General features: G+C 42.9%; 1 protein-coding gene and 1 non-coding gene across 2 annotated transcripts in view; both read right to left on the reverse strand.

Moving 5' to 3' along the window:
• Window positions 1-25,716, reverse strand: part of kcnq1.1 (potassium voltage-gated channel, KQT-like subfamily, member 1.1) — a 702,428-nt gene that overhangs the window by 323,719 nt on the left and 352,993 nt on the right. The window lies entirely within an intron of this gene.
• Window positions 12,541-12,725, reverse strand: LOC144602478 (U2 spliceosomal RNA). Its single transcript, XR_013548457.1, has one exon. It is a non-coding gene; the product is annotated as a U2 spliceosomal RNA (small nuclear RNA).

Below are 25,716 nucleotides of genomic sequence, written 5' to 3' on the forward strand. Positions count from 1 at the left end.
CACCCACTAGGGACAATTTTTACATTTGCCCAGCCAATTAACCTACATACCTGTACGTCTTTGGAGTGTGGGAGGAAACCGAAGATCTCGGAGAAAACCCACGCAGGTCACGGGGAGAACGTACAAACTCCTTACAGTGCAGCACCCGTAGTCAGGATCGAACCTGTGTCTGGCGCTGCATTCGCTGTAAAGCAGCAACTCTACCGCTGCGCTACCGTGCTATCTTCAAAGTGATAAGCTATTTTGTTGAGTGCTTTCAGTCAGCAGAAAGACCATATATAATTACAATCAAGCCGTCCACAGTGTACAGATGCAGGATAAAGGGAATAAAGGTTTAGTGCAAGATAACGTCCTGTAAAGTCCGATTAAAGATAGTCCGAGGGTCTCCAATGAGGGACTATGCCCCCCCCCACCCCACAAAAGCCCAGATAAACTGCCCGCTGTTTCTATGGATATCAAGGTTTTGGCACTGGAATGAATCAAGATCAACATTTGTAATATAAATATATCAGCACAGAGCTAGTCCGTCCAACAGTGAGCTGATGGACATAAAGGTTGCTTGGCAACTTGTGTGGAACAGGCGGTAGAAGTTGTGCCAGTGCTCATTGTTACAGCTTGGTCATGTTTGGATGGCTTGACAACAGTTTCCATAAGTCAACTGAAGTCCCCTGTGTACTCAAAGCTGTTTTTATTTCATTCCCTGCTGTATTTGGATTGGTGTGGTTCAGTCTTAACAATTAACCCTCCTTGTAGTATTTGCTGACTGGAGAACATGGAAGATGCCTACTGCGCTGTGTCACTTATGATCGTAAATGCATTTCCTATCGGCTAAGCCAGAATTCTGGAATCAAAATCAAAATTTGCAACAGCAAGGGGAGGTATAAGACATCACTGATCAGCATAACATTTGCTCGGAGAAGCTGGCATCTCTCCACACTGAGTTAATATGTCCTTTTCAGTAAGTTGCCTTTTAAAGTTTCTTTGAATGTAACAGGCATTTGGACAAATCAGCCAAATCTGCCGTTGCCTTGGTTACACCACCCATTGACTCAAAGTACATCTTTGGAGACAAGATGATGTCCACATGATGCGTGAACGTCCAGGACTCATGCTGTTCAATGCAACATTAGCAGAATGAAAGATTAGTGGCCACAACTGGGATCTTAATCCCATGAAATTTTCAGATGTGACTTTTTTTTTTAAGGTGCTTGCTAATGATATAAAATTTCAGAGTTGTTTTCAAAGCTGAGAAACTGATGGACGAATGATTTGTAATGCTGTCTTGCGATTTATATTAAACCATTTTAATAGCTTCTTATTCATGGTTTCAGTCTTTTGCAAATTTGATTTTCCTCCCCCTACCATTTAATCATCTAAGTTAAGTGTAGGGAGGGGGGCGGTGCTGAGAACTAAGCGGGATCTAGTGATGGGGGGGTCACCGAGAACGAAGGATCAACATGACTTTAATGAGTACTTTAGTAACTTTGTCAGCACCAGAAACATGGTGACTCTTTTGAGTACTTTGTGTATCGCATGCAAGAATTTCACTGTTACCCAGGTACATGTGCCAATAAAGTATCATTGAAAATATCACTGAATCATTGAATTATATATTTAGAAGGGTGAATATGTCACCCTTCTAAATATCGGAAACAGATTTAATGTAATGAAGAGAGCAATGAGGATGTCTTTAGAAACAATTAGTTGTCATGCACTACTTGAAAGAATGATAGAAGCAGACTTGGTAATTCTGGGGACTAATAGAAAGATCAGGACAGTGCCTTTAACAAAGAGCTGGTCCACACACACTGGATCGAGTGTCCTCCTGTTTTGTGTGATTCGCAGCAATGTTCAATGGTCACTCTGTGCTGAGTGACACAGTTGCATCTGAAATCTTCACTCTGCTGTGACTAAATGTTGCAGAATAAATACATTCGGCACGGTGGCGCAGCGGTAGAGTTGCTGCCTTACAGCGAATGCAGCGCCGGAGACTCAGGTTCGATCCTGACTACGGGCGCCGTCTGTACGGAGTTTGTACGTTCTCCCCGTGACCTGCGTGGGTTTTCTCCGAGATCTTCGGTTTCCTCCCACACTCCAAAGACGTACAGGTATGTTGGTTAGTTGGCTGGGTAAAATGTAAAAATTGTCCCTAGTAGGTGTAGGATAGTGTTAGTGTGCGGGGATCGCTGGGCGGCGCGGACCCAGTGGGCCGAAGGGCCTGTTTCTGCGCTGTATCTCTAAAAAAATAATAAACGTTCAACTCCAGAAGAAACATGACTGGCAGTGCACAAACGGCAGCGTTAAACATTGAAACAAGTTGGTATGAAGCTAAAATTAGGCAGTCATAGCTTAAAGAAACAACAATTCTCAGGTCTTCAACGGGGGAGCCTAACTGATACCCCTTTCAAAGGAAAAAGCAGTGCTCAAAGATCCAAACTTTCCTCAAATTTGTTTTAAGTTGGCCTCCAAGCACTTTGCAAGAAAATTCAGAGAAAAATACAGGGTGTAAAATTCAGAGGAAAAAATCGGGATGAGCCAGAGGTCCTGGACCATTGTAGTGTGTACACTGACTTGCTCTAAGTTCCAGGCCAAGATTTTTGAAATTGCAGCAGAGCAGCCATTAAACGTCCTTGCAGAATAATATTTGCCAATAGATTCTAGAAGTGTTTTCCTTAAATGAAAGATTGTTACTGATAAAATAATTTGTGCAAGCTGCAAAAGATTATAATCTTGATGTACTTGGAATATCAGTAACATCAAGTATCACATCAGGACAGGATCCCGTTCCAAGCCTCTTATCTTGAGGACAAAGGCTATCTTATATAGTAAATAAGCAAACAAAAAATGAGGATTGAAGAAAATAAAACTGGGTCACCAAGTACAGGACCTTTGGGAACCAAAGCAACAGAGGAATAATGGAAACTGCAGATGAGCCTGAGAGATGACAAATCGTGATTGCAAAGGGAAATAGTTATTCTTTAAGAGACAAGATTGTATGTGATCCTTGCATGGTGATCATAGTCATCTTCACTCCATTATTCGAATTGCTGCATCAGTGAAATAGTGAAAAACATTGCATTAAAGACCAAAAGAAATTGCTAAGTGTTTATATGAGCAAATTCGTCATGAACCACATGGGTATTAGCTGAGAGCAAGTGATGAAAGAATGTGGAAGCAGTGGAGGGGATAAGGAGTTTGTACGTTCTCCCTGCGTCCTACGCGGGTTTTCCCCCGGTGCTCCGGTTTCCTCCCACACTCTAACAATATATAGGTTTGGAGGCTAATTGGCTTGGTGTAATTGTAAATTGGGACTAGTGTGTAGGAAAGTGCTAATGAATGGGGATCGCTGGTCGGCGTGGACTCGGTGGGCTGAAGTGCTGTTTCTGTGCTGTATCTCTAAAGTAAAATGAACTGAACTATAAAGTGTCAAATAGATGATCGCCAGAACCTCGTTGACACTGAAAGGAGTCGGCAGCCAATTCAATTCACTCCATGATCATATTGAATGGTGGTGCAGGCTCGAAGGGCCGAATGGCCTACTCCTGCACCTATGGTTCTATGTTTCTATGTGATGTCAAGAAATGGCTGGGAGCGTTGGACATTGCTGACCAGGCGACACACCAACAGCAGTGCTGAGGACCTGCTCCCTGGAACCAGCAGTTCCAAGTGCTTACAACACTGGCATCTCTCCAATGGTGTGGAAAATTGCCCTGGGAAGTCTTGTTGACAATAAACAGAAAAAAATGCATTCTGGCTAAATACTGCCCGATAGATTACTCTCAATCATCAGCAATGTGATGAAAGCCGTCATGCACCATGTTATCAAGCAGCACATATTCACTGATCATAACTCACTGACGCTCATTATCGGATTTAGTTCAGTTTACAGATATAGCGCGGAAAACAGGGCCTTTGGCCCACCGAGTCCAGGCCGACCTGCGATCCCTGTTACACTAGCACACACAACACATTAGCGACAATTTACTATTTTTACCCAAGCCAATTAACCTACAAACCTGTACGTCTTTGGAGTGTGGGATGACACCGGAGCACTCGGAGAAAACCCACGCGGTCACGGGGAGAGCGTACAAACTCCGTACAGACAGCACCCGTAGTCGGGATTGAACCTGGGTCTCCGGCGCTGGAAGGCAGCAACTCTACTGCTGCACCGTTGTGACACCCAAGATTGTCAAGACAACTCTGCCCAAACCTTTTCAGAGCCTCAGTCCAAACATGGACAAAACGTTAAAGACCGCAAAAAGACAAAATCCGATTGAATGATTATCGACCTGAAACTTTAACTCTCACTTTTCAATTCACAGATGCAATAGGTTATTTCTAACATTTTCTTTTCAATGCTAATCAGTATTTTAGATTTGAACGTTGGCTATGAGTGAGTGGGACACCACCTGAGTGAAAGCAGGGCGGTGGAAGAGCTCATGTTTATACTAGGGGAGTGATAGGCATGTCTTGTGGCAACGGATGCAAAGGTAAGGGTTTTAGTTCTAGCAGCAGACGGGCAAGCAAATCACCGGCAAATCTCGCCATTACAGCACCACCACTCTGGACATCTCATCTGCATGAGGGGAAAGGCGAGGAGAACGGGCCAGAACATTCCAATGCCATTTTATCTCCTTGTTGGCACCGACATCGTCCCAGTGCAGGCCTGGATATAAGGCTGAGGAATCGTGGAGCATGCAGGAGTGGAGAGCTGGTCTTTCACCACCCTTTCCCTTCCATTATTTGTGGATGGTGTCAGTATTGGATGAGGAACAGTGGGGCATTTGTGTCGAGCTCAATTTCAACAAAAAGGATTAAAAGAACTGAAAAAAATAATAATTTAAAGTCACCGGTGATAATTTACAACATATTATCAGCTTTCAGCAAAAGACCTGCATCCAGAAGCAACAAAGCAAATCCTGCAATTACCCATTAAAACTCCCATTACCATTTTAACCCTACAATAAGTTTCAACTGTGGCGGTCTAAGGTCAAACTCATTCCATCTGGGAAACAATGAAAGCTTTAACGTTCCACTTTGTTCTCGTCAGTAGGACCCCACCGGTACAAGCACTTTGTGGGCATCTTTACTGAAGGCAATGTTTTATTGCTGCCACACAATACTTGGATTCTTCAATGGTGTTCGAAAATATCGCTCCACTCTCAATATAAATGGTTGTAAAGGATTCAACTGGTCGTCGCTGTAGAGAAACGCAACAGACCAGGAATCGTGCAGGTCTAGTTAATAACTCCGAATCAAACAATGGTTTTCTGTTCTGGAAGTCTCGCAAATAAAGCACAGCCGAATGTATTAGTTAGCGCACAGAAAGAAAAAGAAACTTCCATTCATATCAGGCCTTCATTTACCTCAAGAACCCTTTCGACCAATGAAGTGGAATAGATCGACTCGACACACAGAGTCACTTGCCCAGAGTAAGGGAATCAAGAACCAGAGGACATAAGTTTAAGGTGCAGGGGGAAAGATTTTATAGGAATAAAGGGGTAACTTCTTCACACAAAGGGTGGTCGGTGTATGGATCGAACTGCCGGAAGAGGTAGTTCAGTCAGGGACTATTGGAACGTTTAAGAAGCAATTAGACAGGTGCATGGATAGGGCAGGTTTAGAGGGATATGAGCCAAACACAGGCAGGTGGGACTAGTGTAGATGGGGCACGTTGGTCGGTATGGGCAAGTTGAGCTGAAGGGCCTGTTTCTACATGGTGTGACTATGACTCGGCACATGTGACAATAAACTACACTAAACTGACTACTGTGTTTACAAACCCATTCTGCTGCTGAAAGTAAGAATTTCATTGTTTCGTTTCGGTACATGTGACAATAAACCACTCTCGACTCTTGATGTTAAAATGGTATTATTTTGAGCGCTGGTTCTCATAACTGCAACATTGACATTAAACACCATTGTACGCTTGAATTGGCCAGAAACTGTATCTGTATTTATGCCTTCGGCAATATAGCATCCAATGGAATTTACTCCATTAATCTCTGCAAATACAAGGCATCCATATCCCCAAAAGGAAATTGGTAAATTTACTTCTCTAACTTCAAAGTAACCCTTGCTTTCCCTCTATCTCCATCCCTCCCCTTCCCAGTTCTCTGACCAGTCTTACTGTCTCTGACAACATTTTATCTGTTTACTTTGTTGTTACCTTCTCCCAGCTAACATTGATCTATTCTATATTTTCCTTGATGTCCATTCCCTTTGCTCTGTTTTCATGCCTTACACATCCTTATCTATGTATCTCCCTCGCTCCTGAAGTCAGTCTGAAGAAGGGTCTTGACCCGAAACGTCACCCATTCCTTCTCTCCAGAAATGCCGCCTGTCCAGTTGAGTTACTTCAGCTTTATGTGTCTATCTGATAACTCAAGTTTTAGTTTGCCTCCTCTTGGTTTAAGTAGATTGTCCTGTCTCGCTCGGATTCTGATCTTTTCACATTTTGTCTTCACAGGTTAGAAGGGAAAATATTCAATTCTGCTCCTCTGGGAGGAGCTAAAATAGTTTTTCTTACATTGGTCCAACAACGAACAGTACTAAAACAAATTGGCCAGAAACCTCTTTATGCTTTCTAAGTGCATCAGAAACCTATTTCAAGCAAACCAACAGGTGTCCTCTCTATTGATAAAGTAACAAGATCCTGGTCTATCATGGTAGCAGAATATCCGAGAACGTTTCTGACACTCAATCCATCCCCCATATTTTTACTATGCAGCCTTGGTGTTCTATTTTTCTTAAACAACTGTGACAATACTTGATAATTAGTCTATGAAGCACAGTGGAAATCTCAAGTGGGACATTTGAAGACAGGTGTTGTCTGAATGTTATTTTGTTCTTGCCCTTCTGATAACTGTCTGAGCAACTGCACTGCCTAAATTTGTCACTCAATCATTTGTGGAAGACAATTTAGCAACAGGTTAATGGTTAATGGAAAAAAACAAACTACTGGGGAAACTCAGCAGGTCAGGCAACATCTGTGAAAGGAAATGGACAGATAACTTTTCGGGTCGGGACCCTTCTTCAGACAGATGAACAATGGAAATTTGTTTCCAATTTGCGTTTTACTAAATACTCATTCTTGAAAGTGTGTAGTAGATTTTTTTAATTATTTATTTTTACCTGAAATCTGATCCAAATCAAGTCACACCCTTGCCCTCCGAGTTAATGCTATACAATACCTCAGAGATTTCCACAATCCTCAAGTTCTGGTTTCATAATCAGCCTCGGTTTTAGTTGTGCAATTGGTTCTGGCATCTTCAGCTACTAAAGACTATTTCCACCCTAAATTTATCTGGGTCTGAATCTCTTTCTCCCTCAAAGATAGTCATAGAGTGGCATAGTCATAGAGCATGTAAACAGGTCCTTCAGCCCAACTGTAACTTTGTCAGCGCCTTAGGTGGCTGCCATTTGCATTCCTTGTGTATGCAAGCAAAGAATTTCACTGTGCCTTGTCACATGTAACAATAAAGTATTCCATTCCTTCTTGCCCCAACTACACTAGTCCCACCTGCCTGCATTTGGCCCATATCCCTAACCTATCTAATCCTAACCAATCCATGCACCTGTCCAAATGTTTTTTTAATGTTGTGATCGTACTTGCCTCAACTATCTCCTCTGGCAGCTCAATTCATAAATCTACCACCCTTTCTGTAAAAATGTTGCCCCTCAGGGTCCTGTGAAATCTTCCCCCGCTCCTCACCTTAAACCTATGTTCTCTATTCTTGATTCCCCTACACCGGCTAAAAGACTGTGCATTTACCCTATCTATTCCACTCATGATCTTATACATCAATACAGAATCCCCTCTCATCCTCCTGCGCTTCATGGAATAAAGTCCTAGCCTGCTCAACCTCTCCTTGCAGCCCAGGCCCTCGAGTCCTGGCAATATCCTTGTAAATCCTTAAAACGTACCGTTTTGACCAAGCATTTTTGGTCAGTTATCTTTACATGGCTTGGTGCCAAGCTCTGTTTGTTAACACTTGCATGGACTCCCTTTGAATTTTTATTATGTTGAAGATGGTACACAAGCGATTGAGTAGAGGATACATAAATCTACGTGTAGGAAGGAACCCCAGATGCTGATTTACACTGAAGATAGACACGGAACGCTGGAGCAACTCAGCAGGTCAGGCAGCATCTCTGGAGAAAAGGAATAGGTGACGTTTCTGGTTGAGACGCTTTGAACCTCTGGAGAAAAGGAATATGTGAAGTTTCGGGTCAAGACCCTTTCCATATCTCTCGGCTGCCTCTCCCCTGACTCTCAGTCTGAAGAAAGGTCTCGACCCGAAACACCACCGATTCCTTTACTCCAAGAGATGCTGCCTGACCCGCTGAGTTACTCCAGCATTTTTATGCAGAAATCTATGTTTACTTTTCAGTTTCTTAAAATATTGTGCAGCTGTTAGTTTGGATGTCGACACCTGCATTGGGTTTTTTAGGATGAGAAAAATCTTCAAAGGAAACTGTGTGTTTTATTTTGACTTATTTTTAAGTAAGAGGTTCTATTCCTTTTTTTGTGGGTTTAAGAATTTGTGGTAGTCAAAAGGTACAAAAACTGGCGGATTAAAAAAAACACGAACATTACAATTTAACACCTTTCATAAATCAAAAGGAAGTGGCATTTACTCTCCAGCCAGTGATTAGCTGGCACCAGGATGCTACTCCAGCTCCAAATTACAGAGAAGCAAGGCCATTAATCAAAGCTCAAACATCATCATCAACAAGACAAATAAAAGGAGGGGAGTCACAGGTAATCAGCACATGAAACCACTTTGAGTTGAATTTTGGGCTCTGGAGCAGGTATCATCTTTTAGTCAATGATCAACATGCATGCTCCTTTTCTTTGAATGTTTAGTTTAATATTTTATATGTTTACTTTGGAGATGCAGCACGGAAACAGGCCCTTCAGCCCATCGAGTCCGCACCAACCAGCGATCCCCGCACACTATCATGATCCTACACTCGTCCCCCTGCAGGACCTATACATCAGGAGGTGCAGATCCAGAGCAAGCAAGATTATGAGGGACCCCTGCCACCCCAGTAACGGACTGTTCCAGATGCTACGGTCAGGCAAACGCCTCCGCTGTCACGCTGTGAAAACGGAGAGGATGAGACGGAGTTTCTTCCCACAGGCCATCAGGACTGTCAACTTTTATAACTCCAGGGACTAAATTTTGTCTACACTATATTAACTTTATTAACTTTATTTATATGCTGTAACTGTAATTCTTTTTTGTGCACAATCCGCAGGCATTGCCACTTTCATTTCACTGCACATCGTGTATGTGTATGTGACAAATAAACTTGACTTGACTAGGGACAATTTACATTTAAACCAAGCCTATTAGTCTACAAACCTATACATCTTTGGAGTGTGAGAGGAAACCTGAGATCCCGGAGAAAACTCATGCAGGTCACGGTTGAGAACAGACAAACTCCGTACAGACAAGCACCCATAGTCAGGATTGAACCCGGGTGTCTGGCACTGTAAGGCAACAACTCTACCGCTGCGCCACCGTGTGTTAATGTGTTAATGTGTATGTGTTAAGAGTGTAAACGAGAAGGCCCTGAAGAGGCTCAGGATGGGCAACGAGTGGATTAGGGTAACAATGAAAATCTGGTCAGCAGTAAGAAAGAAGCTGAAGCTGTCAAATTCGGTAAGCAGGGCTACTAGAATAGCAAAAAACCCAGACTTTGTACCATCTATCATGGACTCAGGATTTGACAGATGGGCTGACAAAGGGCTAATATACATAGATCAAATGTTTCAGGGACAAACAATGAAAATATTCACACAACTTCAAAAAGAATTCAATTTACCTGCTCATGACTTTTACAAATTCTTACAGCTAAGAGATTACCTACAGAAACATCAGGAATGGGAGAACATCTGCAAGACTCCATCTAAATTAGAGGAAGTGTTGTGGGGGTTCTCGGAAGACAAGTCAAAAAAAGGGATTATATCAAAAATTTATGAAGCACTACAACATGAATCCAAAGAGAACAACTTACATATCAAAGAAAAATGGGAACTGGAAGCGAATATCATAATATCAGAAGAAGGGTGGGAGGAATCATTTAAAGAGGGACATAAACTAACTAAGAGCCCAACATGGAGGGAATTTGACTGGAAAGTTAAAATGCGTTACTTTTATACTCCATTCATTACATCGAAATATAGTAATACAACTGATTTATGTTGGAGGGAGTGTGGAGAAGTTGGGGACTCCACTCATATATTCTGGGATTGCCCAAAAATACAGGATTTCTGGAAGAATATTCAAAAGGAAATTAAACAGATTATGGGCATTAACTTCCCTATGGAACCAGCACTTTACATTTTGGGTATAATTCCTGACAGTATGACAGATAAGAGTTCGAAACATTTACTGACAATCCTGCTGCTGATAGCAAAGAAGACGATAACAACTTCGTGGTTGAAACCACAGCCTCCAAGCATAATGCAATGGAGAGATAGGGTAAAAAATGTGTATATAATGGAAAAAATCACAGCAAGGTTACAGTTGACAACAGACATGTTTGATAAAAGATGGTCATTATTAATACAGGCAATGCCGGGACTCGAGTCTCTTCCGTTTTTGGGAACTTAAAGTAAGGGTATTTACATTCAATATGCATCTCCTATGTTTGTTTAGTTTGTGTTTGTATGTATGTAAAAGGGTGGCAAGGGTGTCTGGTACAATGATGGATTTTGTAAACATGACTAAATTCGGAGGGATTTTGCACAGTTCTTGTTTTGTATACATTTTTTACCCTGAAGAAAATTTAAGAAATGTATTTTTTTTTAAATTACATAAGATCTGAATGCTTAATTAATTTAAATAAAAGCTCCTTGTAAATATATTTAAATGAAAGCACTGAGGCAATACACAGTGCTAAGCAATCAATGCCGGAATCATGTTATCTGATCTGCATTGTAAGATTGTCTTTTTAGGAGTCAGTTATTGATCTTAAGCTCTTTTTTTAATCTGTAATTGTCAACGTGAGTCAATTTTTTGTGCAGTTCATAGGTGGTGAGGCAAAGTGAAAAACAAATTCACGGTTCATTTTAGTTCATAGAAGTGCATCTCCCCCAATGCAAAACTTGGAGGCATGTTAAACAGTGAACAAATTAAAACTTGGAGGCATGTTAAACAGTGAACAAATTGTAATGGATATAAAAGGAAGGTAGTGGATGGCAGAGTGGTGCAGCAGGGAGAGTTTCTACCTCACAGCCTCAGCGACCCAGGTTCAATCCCAACTGCTGGCGTTGCTGCTTGGAACTTGCACCTTAAACCTGTAATCGCATGGATTTTCTCCAGGTGCTTTGCTCCATTTCCTCTGTATCCCAAGGACGTGGTATGTTAATTGGCCACTCTAAATTTCCCCAAGTTGCAAAATATGTGGGGATTTTACAGGAATGTTTTACTTTTACTTTTTAGTGGGTACAGCGTGTATGCAGGCCTTTCAGCCAACTGAGTCCACACCGACCAACGATCACGCATACACTCGTTCTATCCTCCATACTTGGGACAATTTAACAGAAGCCCATGCGGTCACAGGGAGAACGTGCAAACTCCATACAGACACGGCACGGTAGCGCAGCGGTAGAGTTGCTGCTTTACAGCGAATGCAGCGCCGGAGACTCAGGTTCGATCCTGACTACGGGTGCTGTACTGTAAGGAGTTTGTACGTTCTCCCCGTGACCTGCGTGGGTTTTCTCCGAGATCTTCGGTTTCTTCCCACACTCCAAAGACGTACAGGTATGTAGGTTAATTGGCTGGGCAAATGTAAAAATTGTCCCTAGTGGGTGTAGGATAGTGTTAATGTACGGGGATCACTGGGCGGCGCGGACTTGGAGGGCCGAAAAGGCCTGTTTCCGGCTGTATGTATATGATATGAACACCCGTGGTCAGGATCGAACTCGGGTCTCGAGTGCTGTAAGGTAGCAACTCTACCGCTGTGCCACTGTGCCGAGGAGTGCGAGGAGACTATGTCAGATTAGTGTAGGAGTCATTAAATGAGGGCTTGACGGGCAACATGGAGTTAGTAGATCTAAAGGCCTGTTTCCATGCTGTATAGGCAGGCAGCACAGGCATGCAAGAGATGAAGTTTAGTCGAGAGAGACTCAGACTGAGTTACTCCAGCATTTTGTGTCTATCTTTGGTTTAAACCAGCATCTGCAGTTCCTTCCTGCACATTGAAAGTGATACGTATTGATAAACATCATGGATAAAATGGCACAGTTTTGAAGAGTGTTCAGTTTGAGAAAAATGCACAATCTTTGAAGATGGCATGCCATTTCCAGAAAGTAGTCAATAAACCACGAGATACTGATTTACCCTCAGTCATCTCAGCCTCAGAGAATACAGTCCCATTCAGTCCTCTTTTTGACCAACCTGCCACCTTGGTCTCATCTAGTAAATCTGCACTGCATTTTTTTTCACTTTTACAAGTAAACTCATGCAAAAAAAAAATAATAATAATCATGAAAGACCATAATGCAGCCACTGGATAAAAAACACAATGTGTTGGAGTAGTGCAGCTGTCAGGCAGCATATCGGCAGGACATTTTTATTATTTTTATTTTTTAAAACTCCCTGTTCGAAAAATCAATTTAATATATGGTCCCGAGATAAGGGACTTATCAGATATTAAACTGATGAGAACAGATAGGGCACTTGATCTTAGCCAAAAGGCCGAGAAGCCATATTGGGAGGACATGGATAGGCACCATTTCGTGTCGAGGCTGTCTCTTCAGGCTGATTGTAGTAGGGGGGGGGGAGAAATCTTGAAAAGAAGTGGGGGTGGGACAAAGCCTAGCAGGTGATAGAGGTGAAAGGGGGATTTTGTTTGGCAGATGGATGGACAAAGGTTAGAGATAAACAAGGAGGCAAAAGGGTGTCAGGTAAGGAGAGAAGAGGCGTGAAATGGGAAGGAATGTGGATGATGAGGGACATGGGTGGAAGGAGATATGGGGATGGGGAAAGGGAGCAAGATACTGGGGGATATAAGCCATATTGGGAGGACATGGATGGGCACCATTTCGTGTCGGGGCTGTCTCTTCAGGCTGATTGTAGTAGGGGGGGGGGAGAAATCTTTGGGGCGGCACAGTAGCGCAGCGGTAGAGTTGCTGCCTTACAGCACCACACGCCTGGGTTCAATCCTGACTACAAGGGGCTGTCTGTATGGAGTTTGGAAGTTCTCCCTGTGACCACATGGGTTTTCTCCGGGTTCTCCAGTTTCCTTCCACACTCCAAAGATGTACAGGTTTGTAAGTTAACTGGCTTCAGTAAAATTGTAAATCGTCCCTAATGCTTAGGATAATGTTAATGTATGGGGTAATTGTTGGTTGGCATGGACTTGGTGGGCCGAAGGGCCTGTTTCTGAGCTGTATCTCTAAAGTCTAAATGAATGTGCATCTGGGTGAGGCACAGGGAAAAGAGTGGGTAATAAAAAGGGTGGGTCAGTTACCTAGCATTGGAGAATTCAATATTTGTACCATTGGGTTGCAAGCTACCTAAGTGGAATATGAGGTGCTGATCCACCATTTGCATGTGGCTTCACTCTGGCAATGGGGGAGATGCACTAGAGTGTCAGGTGGAATATATGCACTTCTCTTTGGGCTTACAGCTTCTAAACCAGAGGCGAGAGTGATAATGGCTGACCTATAAACTAGAAGTGACAATATTTCTCGCTGAAGGCCATAGGAATGGCCTCTGTTTCCCTGGGTTAAGGGGTGAGAAATCCAACAAACCTTCTATTTCCTAATCACTGCTGGAAATACTGAACGCATGTATGGATGGTCAATGAGAACCGATTGCCTCCAGAAGTTTAGTTTAGTTTAGTTTATTGTCACGTGTACCGAGGTACAGTGAAAAGCTTTTTTGTTGCGTGCTATCCAGTCAGCAGAAAGACCATACATGATTGCTGTCAAGCCGTCCACAGTTTACAGATAGAGGATAAAGGGAATAACGTTTAGTGCAAGATACAGTCCAGTAAAGTCCAAGTAAAGATAATCCGAGGGTCTCCAATGAGGTAGGTGGTTGGTCAGGACTGTTCTCTAGTTGGTGATAGGATCGTTTAGTTGCCTGATAACAGCTGGGAAGAAATTGTCCCTGAATCCGGAGGTGTGCGTTTTCACACTTCTGTACCTCTTGCCTGATGGGAAGCGGAGAAGAGGGAGTGACCAGGTGAGACTGATCCTTTGATTATTCTGGTGGCCTTGCCAAGACAGCGTGAGGTGAAAATGGAGTCCACTTGACGTGACGGTCTGGCTGTGGGATAACATGCTCACTGTTTTGGCTCAGCAGTGAAGAACCACTGATTCAGGTGCCTGCAGAACAGCCATAAAATACTAGGGAGAAATCTGAAAGAAACGGTCAATGCTCACTACCTGGAAAGGTCACCTCGTGTATGCAACCTGTAAAGGCACCTGTGAGCCCTCGTGATACCAAATTTGGAAACACACAAGGACGCTGGTTACCAGTTCTGGATCAGTGGCAAAATAGAACTGCCTCATATTTCACTTTGCTCTCCCTCATGGAACAATGGCTCCAGATGAGCGATGTGATCAAATTAGCAAAATGATTTGAAAGAAAAACTAAAAAACAACCTTCCATTCACCATTTGGTTTGGACAAAGAAGATCCCGTGGAACAAAAGGCTCCTTAAACTAATCCAATTTATTCAAATTTAAGATTGGTCTTTTCAGTGAATTTTTCCTTATTTCCTGGGAGTCATTAATCAACACCTTTCATTCTGTTCCCTGCCTCTGTGCTGTGTGTCAGTGCCTGAATCAACCATTAATTAAGACTGGGAAAAAAGGGACAGGCTCAGAGACGGCAAGATCTACTGCCCTCTCTCATTTTCAGTCCTTCTGAAGTGCTGAAGCATTAACTCAACATTTTTTGCCCCCCCCCTTTTTAAAAGAGAAAGATAACGTCATTCGAGCAGGTTTGGCGATAATAAAATCTATTGTGCGCAAGGCTACCCAGAAACTCATCCACAATACCAGCTTTGTGACAGTGTAACGCTTGCAGAATACATTAGATGTCCACATGTCCCAGGTTAATAAACATTATGGTGGCCTGTAGTGAGCAACATGGGCTGGTACATTGAGGCCACTATGCGCACCAGCATTGAGCACATCGCTAACAACAGATAAACGATCAATTTGACTCCGATTTCACTTCAGCTCTTCAAAGCCAGCATTCTCCTGCACAAGAGAGTTCTCACCATCACAGCGGCATAATATTGACCACAGATGGCTGTGCTTGGCTGGGATTGCAAGGCCAAAGATGGGTGATGTAAAACAGAAGCTATACACACTGTTTGCAGAGACTGTCTCTGTAACAAAGAGAAGAGGCTCCTTTATTTATCTCCCCAGCCAAGCCTGCTTACAGCCATGAGCACTTTTTGAGTCATAGCTTCTCTTGGGGAAATGTGGCAAATACACAAAGTCAGCTGCTTCTAAATTGTAGACAGCCACAACATGCTGGAGTGACTCAGTGGGACAGGCAGCATCTCTGGAGAGAAGGAATGGGTGATGTTTCACTTCGAGCCCCTTCTTCAGACCCTCTCTCAGAGATGCTGCTTGTCCCTTGCTGTGCTACTCATCCCACTGAGTTACTCATCGAAAAATCTGCAGTTCCTTTCTACACACGTTGCCTCTAAACTGTTCCTGGTTAACCATTTCAACGCTGAACATCCTCCACAGTGTTTCAACCTCGGGCGACAGTTTTAGTTTAGTTTAGAGATACAGTGTGGAATCACGCCCTTCGGCCCACCGAGTCCGTGCCGACCGGCAATCATCCTCCACAGTGTTTCAACCTCGGGCGACAGTTTTAGTTTAGTTTAGTTTAGAGATACAGTGTGGAATCACGCTCTTCGGCCCACCGAGTCCGTGCCGACCGGCAATCATCCCAAACACTAACACCATCCTACACATACGAGGGAAAATTTACAATTATTACCAAAGCCAATTAATAAAACCTCATGTCTTTGGAGAAAACCGGAGCACCCGGAGAAAACCTACGCAGTCACTGGGAGAACATACAAATTCTGTACAGACAGCACCCGCAGTAGGGATTGAACCTGGGTCTCTGGCGCTGTAAGGCAGCAACTCGACCGCTGCGCCTCTGTGCCGCTCCTAATTATACCCTCTCCCATTGAAATCACCCAGGTCCTTTTCCCCTTTAGAGACATAGCAACAGACATTCCTGCATCGCTGAGCATTAAGCAATGAAGTGTGCCTGGCATTAGTTGCAGTTCAGTGACAACTCTCTACTTTGTTAAAAGGTCAGGGGATCAAGTCCTACGGAGACCTATTTTTATTTCAAATATTGACTTCATTCATAATTTATACAGTTGGTTCTTATCTTTCTCTATGTTCATTGTATTCTGCAGAAACCCAAGCATAAAATCTCGGATGGCACGTCATCCCAGCAGCGAGGAAGTGCTGCACTGTCAGAGGTGCAGGCTTCCGAATGACACATCACACTGAGGCTGCATCGAACCTCTTAGATGGGTGTAAAAGATCGCCCAGAGCCAATTTGCAAGAGGACTGAGGGGTCTTTTTTTGAACAAAGTTTATTTCTGATTTTTTATTGATACAGCTTTGACAATTCAATGCATGAACACATTAGTACTGATATATATCCCCCCCACCCACAATACCATTCAGAGGGTATACAACTTAAGATATGCAAGGAAAATAAGTAAATAAGTAAACATAAACATAAGCATAAATTATTATTTTTTTTTAATTAAATTATTTTTTAAAAGAGGACAAAAAAAAATAATGATAAAAAATTAAAAAAATTAAAATATATATATAAATATATATTTTTTTAAATTAATAATAATAAGGACTGAGGTGTCTTGACGAAACTTTAACACATAGTTCATAAGATTATGTTATAGGAGCAGAATTAGGCCATTCGGCCCATCAAGTCTACTCTGCCATTCAACATGGCTGTTCTATCTTTCCCTCTCAACCCCATTCTCCTGCCTTCTCCCCATTACCCCGAAACCTGTACTAATCATAAACGAAAGGACCATACATGACTACGATCAAGCCGTCCACAGTGTGCAGATAAAAGCTTCATGTATGGCTTGATCAATATGTGGGGCAAAAATTACCCTTTCATTATCAGTTTGCTGTTCATGGGATTGGGATTCAGACACAGCATTTCAATAAAGTCCCGAAAACACTTAAGACATAACATTTGTCATTCCAAATCAGCCCTATTTTGAAAAGACTAGTGTCCAATTGACCTCTTGTCCACTCACGTGGCAACAATATATGTAGTGTAAGAAAATAACTGCAGATGCTGGTACAAATCGAAGGTATTTATTCACAAAATGCTGGAGTAACTCAGCAGGTCAGGCAGCATCTCTGGAGAGAAGGAATGGGTGACGTTTCGGGTCGAGACCCTTCTTCAGACAATATATGATTTGCCAACTTCCTCTATCTTAGAATGGTAGGAAGGATCAGACAAACGTCTTCACATTTATCAACAATGACCAAGGTTATCATTATTCGGTATGAGTCTCTTTAGTTTAGTTTAGAGATACATTGCTGAAACGGGCCCTTCAGCCCACTGAGTCCACACCGACTAACGATCCCCGTACACTAGCACTATCCTGTACGTCTTTGGAGTGTGGGAGGAAACTGGAGTCCCTGGGGAAAACTCATGGGGAGACCGCATAAATTCCCTACAGACAGTTCCTGTAGTCATGATCAAATGCAGGTCTCTGGCACAGTAAGGCAGCAACTCTACCACTGCGCTACCTTGCTGTCCTAATTGTTTGGGACTTAGCAACAAAAGATACCTACATGAAAACTGGAGCTGCCTCACTTCTCCACTGGGTGTGCATTCCTGAAGAGAGTTTATTATGATATGAATAACCTGATGGTGCAGTCAGTAGTAAAAGATCTGAAGACACAAAGTGTTGGACTAACTCAGCAGGTGAGGCAGCATGGATAGGTGACGTTTCAGCTCGAGACCCTTCTTCAGAATATATATTTTTTAACTGACATCTGCGGTTTCTTGTGTCTTGTGTTTAGAGGGCCAAACATGGGCAGATGGGACTAGTGTATATGGGGCATCTAGGTCAGCATGGGCAAGTTGGCCCGAAGGACCTATTTCCTTGCTGTATGACTCTGACTATGACTATGATGGTGAGATGGACCCGAGTCTATTCAATATACACGAAGAAACCAAAACCTGAAGAAACCATTACCATGGGAATGCAGTTGACGAAGAACCCAGAGAGCAGACGAGAGAAGGCATAACAGGTCCAAGGGAGGAGAAACCATTGATAGAACCATTGCAATTTAAAACATTCATTAAGACTGAAACAAGGTTTGAGCTCTTGTATCATGTTAGTTATAGAGAAAATACACAGCCAATCTTTTCAAAGCTGCAAGAAGGTCAAAGAAGATGGGGCCAAGTGGATACAGTTATAGTGAATGGCAACATGACTTCAATTATGTTTTGTTAGAAGTAGGATTGGATGGTTTCCAGAAATAAAATGTGGTGAGAAAGCTGGCCAGAGATCTGGGGGATGGTTAGGGAAAAGTAAGAGGGGTTGAACTGGGATACTAGAATTTGTAAAGATAAGAGTGGCAAAAAGTGGGTTGGGGGAACGGGTGTTGAGGAGGGACAGAGCCGAGTGTAGATAAAGATTCATTCATGTCAGCTAGCACCTGGCCACAATGACAATGTCAGAATACCATTGGAGAATTTGCCTGATTTCCCCATGGCATTGCTAAATACTGGACTTTACATTGCACTGAACGCGATTCACGTTATTTCCTTTATCATGCTTCTGTACACTGAGGACGGCTCGATTGTAATCATGTATTGTCTTTCACAGTGACTGGTTAGCACGCAACGAAAGCTCTTCACTGTACCTCGGTACGTGTGACAATAGACTAAACTCAACTCAACTCAAATATCGGGGGAGGAGGTGCTTACTTAAAAATTCTTCTTCAATCAGGACTCCACATTGCAGTCAATTTACAAATTGATTTTATGGTTCAGCTTTCTACTTGAGCTTATTTGCATAATCACATTTGTAAAATATTCCAGAAACCAGTTGAACTGGGGCATCACTTGAGAATGTAATCTTTCGGTTTCATGCATTAAAAATATCCTTTGAAATGCTTAAAAGTGCAGGTTGATCACTGCAACTGAACAGCAATCATGGCCAAAAAAAGTGTTTATAGTCATTCATTTGACCACCACTAACTTTTTAAAAAACGCACACAACCATTTACCAGTTATATTAGCAACAGGATTCTGCCACCAGTCTAGGGTCCTTCTGCTGTTGCTGGACATGGGGGGCAGGGTCTGGTGGAGACGCCCCTCCAAATAATGGATACTGTGTAAAGTACAATGTAAATTTGGAAGTGAATACCTGTATTGAACGTGTAACCTCCGGAAATGTCGGATGGGGTTGTTAAAAAGAAGATGTTTTGTAAATATTTATTACTTGAATAAAGTATTTTTTGGTATTAAAAAAAAGGATTCGGTGTAAATTTGGAAATGAATATCTGCATTGAATGTGTAACCTCCGGAAATGTCGGATGGAGTTGTTGAAAAGAAGATGTTTTGTAAATATTTATTACTTGAATAAAGTATTTTTTGATATTAAAAAAATATATATATATATTATTTTGTTTCTAAGTAAATTTCTTCTTTTGAAAAATACCATGGAGTAGAAACTTATGAAACAATTCTCTATCTCTTTGTATCAAAAAAAAGCTCAATCACAAAAGCCTCCTTGAAGGCAGCCATAATTAGCAGAAACAGCAACATAATTCAACTTTAGGGAATGGGCATCTTCACTGGCAGTGACTGCCTTCCATTGTGTCCTTTAAGAAAAACAGCACAAAAGAGTGTAGAAAGTTGATTTGCACTAATGGCAACCTTCATTGGATATATCTGGATGCTTCATGCTTGTTTAGTTTACAGAGTGAATTGTACTGGGTAGCTGAAAATCTAGTTTGTATGCATTATCTCTCTGCTAAACAAAATGACCCTGAAAATTCCCCCATAATGACTCAAAGTCTCTGGGGGTTGAGTGTGCAAACTCATCAGAATTAAGAGCAGGAGAAGGACATCTGGCCCTTTGAACCTGCTCTGCCATTCATTACGATCGTGACTGATCTTCTATCTTTTAGTTTAGTTTAGTTTAGAGATACAGCACGGAAACAGCTGAGCACCGACCGATCCCCACACACTAACACTATCCAACACCCACTAGGGACAACTTACAATTTTTCCAAGCCAATTAGCCTAAAAACCTGTACGTCTTTGGAGTGCGGGAGGAAACCTGAGCACCCAGAGAAAACCCACGGGGAGAATGTACAAACTCCGTACAGACAGCACCCGTAGTCAGGATCGAACCTGGGTCTTTGGCGCTGTAAGGCAGCAACTCTACCGCTGTGCCACCGTGCCGCCCACTATCGCAGCTTGACGTTCCTGTACTATCCCTGTATCCTTTTGATTCTGATGGAATATAAAATCATGAGGGGCACAGATAAAGGTCACAGTCTTTTCATCAGGGTGGAGGGGTCAAAAACTAAATTCAAGTGAAAGGGGAAAAAAGGGCAATTTTTTCACACAACGGGTGGTGGGAATGTGGAACGAACTGCCAGAGGAAGTGGTCGAGGTGAGCACATTTACAATATTTTACCTGACTTATGCAAACCTCGTACAGATGAAGGAGCATGAGGGAAACCATTGGGATGGATTTGCCAGCTACTGTGGACTGTTGCAGGGGACTGCCCGTGAGACGAGCTGGGATTTTTCCGCATTGATCCCAGGAAGAATATATTCCAGTTACCAAGTTGGTGTTCATTTTGTGAATCCTATCGAGATGCACTCCGTGCAGGCTGGCACCTGCGCTCTTTTTACAACCATCAATACCATTTAAAATAGGCACAAAATGCTGGAGTAACTCAGCGGGACAAACGGCACCCCTAGAGAGAAGGAATGGGTGACGTTTCGTGTCGAGACCCTTTTTCAGACTGAAGTCTGAAGAAGTCTGAAGAAGGGTCTCGACCCGAAACATCACCCATTCCTTTTCTCCAGAGAGGCTGCCTGTCCCGCTGAGTTACTCCAGCATTTCATGTCTATTTTCGGTGTAAACCAGCATCTGTACTTAATACAGACACAATGCCATTTGAAACCTCGTCTGCGGTAAAAGTTTTCAAAACATAGAAACATAGAAACATAGAAAATAGGTGCAGGAGTAGGCCATTCGGCCCTTCGAGCCTGCACCGCCATTCAATATGATCATGGCTGATCATCCAGCTCAGTAGCCTGTACCTGCCTTCTCTCCATACCCCCTGATCCCTTTAGCAAAAAGGGCCACATCTAACTCCCTCTTAAATATAGCCAATGAACTGGCCTCAACTACCTTCTGTGGCAAAGAATATCATTATGAGCCAGAGATAGGCTCAGGCTACGTTTGTTAGTATTATTAAAAATGGCAAAAACGAGATTTAAAATGCTTCTCTGGAGGTAAATGGACTGCTGACTTTTCGGGACGGAACCTTTTATTCAGTCTGAGATAAAAAGTGAGAAGTAATTTTTAAAATATGCTTGTTAATATCGGACAGTAATTTAAACTAATGTAGTTTCATGAGTGTGTGCAGAGTATCAGGATAGTTTGAAAGAGTAAGAAAATAACTGCAGATGCTGGTACAAATCGAAGGTATTTATTCACAAAATGCTGGAGTAACTCAGCAGGTCAGGCAGCATCTCAGGAGAGAAGGAATGGACGACGTTTCGGGTCGAGACCCTTTGGATAGTTTGAGAGCTAGCTTAGTGAAATAAAATATGATAGTCTGGAAATTGTTTTGTGTGGAGCTGTTTCATCTCATGTTACATGATCCAAAGTCAATTTTATCCAGAATAAATCTCATTAGCGATTGTTTGAGTAAAAATGAGTTAAAGGCAAAATTGTACCCAACCTTCATAGCCGTGATCCATGTTCATGAACCCAATGCTTTCACCAATATCAAATGACGTCAATTTGTGCAACAGGTTTGAGCTAGTACTGGCGTGAAAACAGACTCAACGGTTCACACAACTGTTGGAGCTGCTGCCTTACAGTGCTAAAGACCCGGGTTCTCTGTGTGGCATTTACTCATTCTCCCTGTGACTACTTGGGTTTCCTTTGGGTACTCCAGATTCCTCCCACAACCCATGACTATGGAAAAATTGCCCCCTAATGTGTAGGGAGTGCCTGGCAAAGGGGATAACATAGAATAAGTGCAAACGAATGATCGATGGTTGGCATGAACTCGGTCTTCAGTCTGAAGAAGGGTCTCGACCCGAAACGTCACCCATTCCTTCTCTCCTGAGATGCTGCCTGACCTGCTGAGTTACTCCAGCATTTTGTGAATAAATACCTTCGATTTGTACCAGCATCTGCAGTTATTTTCTTATACTGATGGTTGGCATGAACTCGGTGGACCAATGGGCCTGTTTTAGACTTTAGAGATACAGCGTGGAAACAGGCCCTTCAGACGACCGAGTCAGTGCCGAACAGCAATCACCCTGTACACCAGCACTACACAATTTACTATTTTTGCAAAGCCAATTATCCTACAAACCTGTACATCTTTGTGTGTGGGAGGTTATTGGAGCACCGGGAGAAAGCCCACATGGTCACAGGAAGAACATATAAACTGCCTTCAGAACAACAGCAATAGTCAGGATCGAGCACGGGTCTCTGGCGCTGCAAGGCGACAACTCTACCGCTACGCCACCATGCTGGATCTCTAAACTAAACTAACTAAAATCAGGACACAAGGACCATGACATCCTTTCTTCGGGCATCAAGTAACAGGCCACTCTGCTCACTCTAGAACACTTTCCAGAGCAGCTTCAGTTGCCAACTCACTCGAGTCTGCTCACACACATTGTTGGGTGCAGTCAGACGAACAAGTGTCAGTAAATAATTGTCATGTGAACGGCTCCACCATCATGTTGCGAGGGCCACAAACACAGGGCTGCACATGGCAGACGCCACTGGGCCTTCATCTCCCTGGGCGAGAAGGGGAAGAGTCGAGGAGGCCCTCCTCCTCCAGCCTCCCTGTCACCCACAGCAGCCTCTTGGTTTCTGAACTCTGGTCACCACCGGGATTGCCTCCTTGAGGGCAGTCAAGTGACAGAAGCTTTGTAACAATAATACACATTGGAACACATGCCGGTTGTGATTCAGAATACATCTTGAGCGAAACCACAGTAACGACCTTGTCTGGAGAAGGGTCCCAACCCAAAACATCACCCATCCTTTTTCTCCAGAGATGCTGCCTGACCCGTGGAGTTACTCCAGCACTTTGTGTCTATCTTTGGTTAAAACCAGCATCTACAGTTCTTTGTTTCTACACAACGTTCTTGTAGCTTTCTGTTCTTGATTTTAGTTTTGTCTCTTTTGGGACACTAGCACTCTATAAACGGTGAAGTCCGGTTTCCTGGCAAAGGTACAATTTGAGTGGATTTTGAAGCAGCAGTTTGTTCCTTAGCACCATCTATTAGGTAATAGCACAACAACTGAGCTGCAATTAAACGATAATTGCCAATGACTTCAGCTCCCTTCCTGTTCCCATGCTCCACCCATTTGTCCCTGATACTGAAAGGCAGTGTCTGGGAGATTCTGATGATCTCATACACTCAAAGGACTTGCGACCATTTTCTCCTAATCGTTTCAGAAGACACATTACTCACTGGATGTGGTATGCACATAACAAAAGTGAAGCAGTAAGTGAATATGTCACACTGACTCTCCTCAGCTCTATGTTTCAGGGGGAGAGACACTCATTTCCACCAACTCTCTTGATAAGATCTTTCAAAATAACCCATTTCACAGTGTGAAGAAGGGTCTCGATCGGAAACGTCGACCATTGCTTCTCTCCAGAGATGCTGCCTGACCCGCTGAGTTACTCCAGCATTTTGTGTCTGCCTGTCCTGCTGATTTACTCCAGCTTCCTGTGTCTACCTTTGACATATTTATACAATGACGTCAATGAAATACGGATCACAATATTGAATGCAGAGACTACGGCGGGGGCTTTAAGTTGCGGCTATTCAAGAAGGACACCCGAGTTAGCAGTGTCCATCGGATGTGAATTGAGAGAGTGAGGGGAAACCATTAAATCGAGGAGGAAGATCAACACACAAAGAGATTGGGTGACTGGGAAGCAAACATTTGGAGGAGCAGAGGGGAGAAATCCTTTGCTCATCAGCTATTAGCAGGAGAGTTGGCTTTCAGCTCAATTTTCCTCCAGCACATTCAGTCCTTTTCAGTTTAGAGATACAGCGCGGAAACAGGCCCTTCGGCCCCCCCTAGTCCGCGTGGACCAGCGATCCCCATACATTAACACTAACACTATCCTACACACACTGGAGACAACTTACAATATTACCAAAGCCAATTAACCTACAAACCTGTACGTCTTTGGAATGTGGGAGGAAACCAGAGCACCCGGAGAAAACCCACGCTGGTCACGGGGAGAACGTACAAACTCCGTACAGACAGCACCCATGGACAGGATCAAACCCGGGTCTCTATTGCTGTAAGGCAGCAACTCTACCTCTGCGCCACCGTGCCGCCCCTTATAGTCAATGAACTGTATGTGTCCAATGTGAGAACAATCAGTCGACAATACGTGCTTAGTTCAAGGTCCCATCGATAAATTTCTTTCCACAAAGTATTTGACTGATTGCTCTGAAATAGGGCTCTGACTCAAATAACGCAAGATGATAAGTGGTAGGAGCAGATTTATGTCATTCTATGGCGAGTCCACTGCCTTTGAATTATGGCTGATCTATCCTTCCTCTCAACCTCAGTCTCCCGCCTTCTCCCCGTAACCTTTGACACCCTTACTAATCAAGAATCTATCTATCTCCGTTTTAAAAATACCCAATGACTTGGATCCACAGCTGTTTGTGGCAATGAATTCCAAGATTCACCACCTTCTGGCTCAAGAAATTCCTCCTTTTCTCCATTCTGAAGGTACGTCCTCTTATTCTGAGGCTGTTCCCTCTGGTCCTCTTGCAGGAAGTATTTACTTTCATTGACGAATTGGGAGCATATTTAAATATAGAGGTTTGGGAAGAATATGAAAGAAATAACATCATTATCATATGGTTATAAATGGAGGTTAAATATAAGCTATTGTAAGCAAAACCACTTTTGTAATAAATACTATTCCTTTTCTCCAGAGATGCTGCCTGGCCTGCTGAGTTGCTCCAGCATTTTGTGTCTCACATGTATTTCTAAAACGTGTTGAGAATAACTTTCCGGAACAATATTAGACAAATTGTGAAAGGAAAGTCAAAAGGTGGAAAAAGATACATTTCGGACTAAATTGAGTACTTATGGAAGTAGAAATAATGGCTGAGGTGGTAAATGGGAGTTTGTAAATGTTTTCACTGATGAATGAATGCTGCCAATGTGATGGGAAACGAGAAGTCAGAAGAGAAGCTTGAAAGGATAAAAATAAAGAGGAAATCTTTGGAACATTAGCAATGGGCAAAGTTGGACAGTCACCCAGTCACCATCTAGATTACTGAGAGAAGGGTGGAAATTAGTTTTGTTTACAGTTTAGCTGAGAGAAAGGGCCTTCGGCCGACTGAGTCCACGGTGATCATCAATCACCCATTTCATTCAACCGTTG

The sequence above is a fragment of the Rhinoraja longicauda genome, chromosome 18, assembly GCF_053455715.1.
Source record: "Rhinoraja longicauda isolate Sanriku21f chromosome 18, sRhiLon1.1, whole genome shotgun sequence".
NCBI classification, from domain to species: Eukaryota; Metazoa; Chordata; class Chondrichthyes; order Rajiformes; family Arhynchobatidae; genus Rhinoraja; species Rhinoraja longicauda.